Source organism: Canis lupus, chromosome 26 (assembly GCF_011100685.1).
Source record: "Canis lupus familiaris isolate Mischka breed German Shepherd chromosome 26, alternate assembly UU_Cfam_GSD_1.0, whole genome shotgun sequence".
Classification (NCBI taxonomy): Eukaryota; Metazoa; Chordata; class Mammalia; order Carnivora; family Canidae; genus Canis; species Canis lupus.
In genome coordinates, this window is record NC_049247.1 from 16,895,799 (window position 1) to 16,902,261 (window position 6,463).

A 6,463-nucleotide genomic window follows, 5' to 3' on the forward strand; every position below is an offset into this window, starting at 1 on the left:
AGGCAGTCTTGTGAGATGGGGGCACATAGCACCAGGAGAAGCAGAACTTCATTCTCACCTCTATTTTGAGCTTCAGTGCTTTATTTCAGTATGAGGGAAAACAACAACAAACTGAAGTGTGCTTTCCGTCCTTTCAAAGGACAACTGTCGGGAAAGGAGAGCCGAGTTGCCAGGTGGGAGGGGAGAATTGGCAGGGAGAGTCTTAACGGCAAACCAGGAATGAGGCGTTCTTGACTCTTCTCTTCCCTGGTGTGTCATGATCCAGGGAATGAAAAGAAAATTTGACCCTGGATTAGTCCCTTCCTTGGATTTTCCTTCTACTATATTCTCACACGCTAGGACCAGCTGCCCATTCTGAGCTCAGAGCAGCCCCTTCAACCATTATTGGCCTAACCTGGCTCGTCAGGAAACCCACCCCGCCCTCCAGATTGGGCCTGGCTGCTCTATTCTGTACCAAGTCCTGGAGAATAGTGTCAAGTTCTTCATAGCCCTGGTAGCTCCTAGATTCCCATCCTCTCCCTGTGGAGGCCAAACTGACTCTGTCTGTAGCCACAACCTGCATCTCCAGCAGCACAGTGAGATATGACTGAGGGGCTTTGCACCTGGCTGGCCCGGGAAAGCAGTAGGGGTGGATAGAGCTGTCTTTCCTTCTGGGCTGTCTCCATCTGTCCCTACCCTTTACATGCCCCACCTTACTCCCACCAAAAAGTAAAAAAATCAGGATGTTTTTCACTGTCCATTGCTTTGTGTTTTAATAAACAATTTGCAGTGACACTTGTTGAGATTGAGTTTGAACTTGATTGCAAAGAGGTCAAAAGGTGACGCGGGGGGGCGGGTCACTTGGCAGCAAAGGGCTCTCCTGTGACAAGCCCAGGGGCTTTTGTCCATTTTCGCCGGGATGTTTGGTTAAAGGATTGAAGTTGTGTAAAATTCTGCCTGGCCATTTCAGCCAGCAGTGCATTCAAGGAAAAATAAACAGTTGTTTTGTTTTGTTTCTACTTTCACTGGAAGACCAGGCCATGACTGACTCCCTCCAATGCACATCTTCCCCTCAGCTTCCGTCACAGCCTGTGGACAGACCAAGCCCTGGGACAGTTTGCTCTGCTCTATCTGTCTGTCTGTCTGTCTGTCTTTCTCTTTTTTTTTTTTTGAGAGCGCGCAGCAGGGGCAAAGGGGGAGCAAGGGGAGGGAAGAGAGAATCCTAAGCAGGCTCAACACAGGGCTCAACACACAGCTCAGTGTGGGGCTCAATTTCACAGCCCTGAGATGAGCTGAGCCACCCAGATTCCCTAACTGCTTTTTCCTTTTCTACTGTGTTGTCAGTGTTGAGTATATGTGGGGAAGGGGCAGAAAGGCCAAAGGATGTTTTTCCTGTCATTTATCCACCTTGTTTTCCCACTGAGGAACATGAAACTAAAAAAACAACTTAAGTATTATTTATTCCAGGCTAGTCTGTAAATGGTCAAGGCAGGCTTCAAACTTAGTCTATCTGCCTGCAAAGCAAAGCCCCTGTTCTTTCTAAGGCTCTAAGGATAATTGTAGACCTCCCTTATGGAGCCCTTAAGTGGGCAAGGCATAATGCCAAGCACTTTCCCAGATGTTACTTCTGTTTAATCTTCAACAAACCAGTTGGTATTAGCCTTTTGTAGGTGAAGTGACTTGCCCAAGGCCATACAGCCAGCAAAAGACAGACAGAGCTGGGATTTTGCACCTGGGCTCTGACTCTTGAGTGTTACTCTCTGTTACTCTTAATTAGCTTTCCTTTTTCCACGATGCTATGTGCCTGGCTCCAGACTCCAGAACCTACCTGCTATATTTCTCCAGCAGGAATGAAGGTTGCTGGTATGAGGAGAGGGAGGGAGAGTTTGGCCTACCTCCCTCAGTTATCCCTTGAAGGACAGAATTCAGTGCTCAGTTCCAAGAATGAGGCCAGTGTTGATGGAGTCTGTTCTCAGGGCCCAAATAAACCAGGAGGCCCACAGAGCCTCTTTCTTAGCTCAAGCCCACCCGTAACGGGAGTTCTTTACTAATTCAGACCTAGCTGTTACTATTTCAAGCAGCTTTCCATGAGTTGCCAAATGGGGGAAGAGCCCTGAAGAAGCCTTGCTCTAGGGAGTTGCAGGGAGGAAAAGTGTCTGACAGAAGTTCTTGGGCCAAGGGCTGGGGGTTGGGTTAAACCACTCCTTGGGTCCAGATCTTAATCTTGCTAAGGAAATCAGGCTCCCGGTTGGCTGGAGCCACTGTGCTGGACCTTTCTCCATACTTAGGACCCCATCCCCCTCCACCCCTTATAGAGGAAGAGAGGAGTTTTCCCCACACATACTGGAAAACTTGGTGCTGTTAGCAGTGGTAAGGGGTCAAGGCAGAGGAGGTGGAGCAGGGAGGTTCTGGAGCCTCTGCCCCCTAGCAACCTGAGATGGCAGGCACCTCACTGCAGGACTCTGGCCCCAGAGTCATAGTTTTGTTTGTTGCTACCCACATGTATGTTAGTAAAAAATAACCACACTTGCTTTCTGGCTTAGCTTTGTGCTAAGACTTGCTCTCCTGGGTTTCCTTGCTGCTGCCACCAGAGTCCATGTGTTGCTTCCTCAAAGCCTGGTCCCCAGCTCGTTTCTCCTCAGCTCTTCCCAGTCAGCACCCTCTCCTGTCCAGCTCCACGTCTTCTCCCTGTCCGGCATGCCTGCCCATGGCAGAGGGGTCCTGGGGAAAGGCCACCAAAACAGATTGGCATAGTGACTGTTCATGAGACGCCCTGGCACCAGCATCATGCTTTTTGTTGCTGTTTTTCATCTCCTCTTTGCTACGGCCCTAGGGAAGACAGACATGTGACTAGCTTGACTTACAAAGAAGGAAACAAAGATTCAGAGGGGATAGATGACCCATGCAAAGTCCCATAGCTGGTAAGTGGCAGAGTGAGGACTGGGACTGTCTAACCACACGCTTGTGCTCTGAATGCCGTCATGTGCTAGTCTCTAAAAAGAACTGTTTGAATGAAGGTAACAGGATGCTTGGTGATGGTTACATGGAGGTTTATTCTATCATTTCTTCTCTGGAAAAGTAACCTTCTAAGGCTTAGTGATACAGGAAATGCATAGACATATTTTTTTTTAAGTTATATGGGGTGCAGAATGTGAAAACTTAATCATTCTCATACCTACCCAATTTATCCCTAGAGGACAATACAGGTGACAGTCTGGTGTGTATCTTTCCTTTTGTATGTATTTTATATGCTCATATGTGCATATTTCCACATATTTATTATGCACACGTGCAAGTTTTTCTTCTGAATCCATTACGGAGTTACTGGGTCAAACAGTATATGCATTCACAAATTTGAAAGTACTGCCCTCCACAAGGCTCCATGAATTTTTCACTCACCAATCTTGTACTGTATGACTTGGGAATATGCCAGAAACCCTTTTTTGGAAACAGGTGGGATATAAATAATAAATGAAATGAATGCTTTGTAAAAACAAAAACAATCCTCATTCCGGAGAGTGGTGACTTGGGTACTAGGGAAATGACCAGCTCTCAGTCCCAGACCACGAGGCATGCCTGCAGCCCCAGCCTTGACTGGTGGATTCAAGGCATGCCACCTTTAGGAGGCAGTAGGAAGGAGGACTGAACTTCCTGGTCTTTGCAGAAATAAAGCCTTCTGATGTCTTGCTTACCTTGGCTGCATGAGCTCCAGGCCCCACCTGCCTGGCCTGATTTGAGGCAGACTGCCTGGCTACCCTGGGGCTGCCCTGGAAAACCGCCACCGTCACACCTCTTACAGTGAGGAAAACAACCAGCTGAAGGAGAGACACAGAGCTTGGAGCTGGGGTGAAAGGAAGGCCAGCCTTTCCACACTGGTCTCCATGCATCTAGCCCAGGGAGATCTTGTGCTTACTATTTAATGCAGTGCATCTCTGTTGTCCTCTTTCCCCCAAACACGGTGTTAGTTTATGTACTTTCCAAAAAACATTTTTTATTTTTTTTCTTTTTATTTATTTATGATAGAGAGAGAGAGAGGCACAGACACAGGCAGAGGGAGAAGCAGGCTCCATGCACCGGGAGCCCGATGTGGGATTCGATCCGGGGTCTCCAGGATCGCGCCCTGGGCCAAAGGCAGGCGCCAAACCGCTGCGCCACCCAGGGATCCCCAAAAAACATTTTTTAAAAGAGCTTTTTGATATACCTTAGGAAGATCTGGTGAAGAGAAGCAGAGGCAGATTGGTTTATAAGCCTTTATTTTTCCTACTCCATCTATATATAATATATATATATATAATATATGTAGATTATTATTCTATATATAATATATATTATATATATATAAATATTATTTATTTATTTATTCATGAGAGATAGAGGCAGAGACATAGGCAGAGGGAGAAGATGTGGGACTCCATCCCAGGACCCCGGGATCATGCCCTGAGCTGAAGGCAGACACTCAACTGCTGAGCCACCCAGGCATCCCCAGCTTTTAATCACAACTCACAGGTGGTGTGACCCAAGGGAGAATAGGCCCCAACTCCCTTATATGGCAGTTTTTATGTAATTTTCTTTTGAACAGAAAAAAGTGATCAAATGTGAAGTTGCTTTTCAATTTTAAGAGAAGATAAGGCTACTTTGGCTTAGCGTTTTCTTTCAGAGATCCTGAAATATATATTTTTTAAATATACAAGCAACCGATGATAGTATACTTGCTGTGATAAAATAATACATAAGTAGCTCTTGTGTCAAAAGTGATTATATTCCCTTTTTAGTTCCTTCCGATACTGTACTCCTCAGGGGGAACTATGGTTAAAACTTTAGTGCATTTCCAGACCTCTTCCTTTGCAGTTACAAATATAAAACCATATATTCATGTCCTTTTTATTTATTTATTTATTTATTTATTTATTATTTATTTATTTATTTTTCATGTCCTTTTTAAACAATTGGGATTCCTGTGCCTTGCCCCCCCCCCCCCCCCCCCCCAGATCTTTAGGCTCTCTCTATACTGGTGCATATAGATAGATCTCATTATTTTTAACAGCCACATAACCTGAATGGATGCAATTTTTCAGTGTTACAAATGGTCCTGTGGTAAACATCTTTGTGCTAAAGGATCTGAAGTTGCAGATTAAGGGGGTAATATATTTGTTATTGTCCCTAGAAAAAGTGGGGATCCAGGTAACTAGTCCTGATGTTCTGAGAACAAAGTTTTAATGAGCAAGTGAGTGTGGGAAATGGCTGCATGCTAAGCCTCCCTCCTGGTGATTCACAATTAAGTAGCATATTAAAAGCTCTGGAAATTCTTCAGTAACCACTCACTACTGAGTGGTTTAAAAAGGGTTGTTTGCGAAGGGAAGGACTTTAATTCTTTGTACACATCTATTAAAATTTTCCTGAACAGTTTGGTAAATGCCACCCAGTGGTGATCTCTGGGCAACATTTAGATAGGAAATTGGCCACATACTGTTCTACCAGGTTGGGCAGCTGGGGTGGAGTCAGGTTTAGATTTTGTCCAGGAACCAAGTGAGGCCTGTCAGCCCCGCCCAAGCCCCTTACATAAGGTGAGAGGGACCCAGCAAGGCCTGCCATAAATCAAGTTTTGAGGCTGATCAAGGGGAGAAGGGTGGAGTTTCACTGTGGCCTAAGTCTGGCTGAGAGGTGATCTCAGACCTAGCAGACACAGGACAACAGTTGGGTCCAGGCTTCTAACATAGAAGATGTTGACCTTAGAGAAGGAGCCACTTGGGATGTGAGAGGGCAGCCTTAACCCACCCTCCACCCACTGGCCCAACTCCCTGGCTCACCTCCTCCACATAGCGAAATCATGATGAACTTCCATGCAGATGTTAACCTCTGTGAAGCCTCTTCTGGATGGGCCAGACCGCTCTTGTGTATTCTGGTAGCACCATTGCTGTACCTCTGTTTGAGCAGTTAGCAGTCTGGCTCAACTTCTAGTTCATTCACACTTATTGGGCCAGTCAAGAGGAAGGGCCACATAATGAATCCTGTACTTCAGTCCTCCCCAACAAAAGGGGAGCTCCTACATAGTGGGGCATTCCTTCACCCACTCATTCAGTCATTGATGAGCACCTACTGTGTCAGGCATTAGCTATCCTGCCAGAATACAGTAGTGAATAGGGTGGACCCAATCCCTGTCCTGGTTCATGTTCTTACATTTCCTGTAGTCTAGCCCGATGTCTAGCTCAAAGGTTGGCACAGTTGGGTTTAAAAACGGTAATCTAATTGGAGAGCAAGTGCTGTTTTAATGTCTATGCTACAGATTAATTTCCTTATGACAGAAAGTATGAACTATTTTAAAGACATTTGGTGTGACCTTGGGGGTCCGATGGAGAGTCCGGGGGGTGGGCACCCCCCGGGGAACCCCCCCTCTCGAGCCCCCGAGCCCCCCCTCCCCCCGCCCCCGCCAGCCCTAGGGCTGGGACCAAGCTGGCGAGCAGGCGGCTGCCCCCCGCCCCGCCCC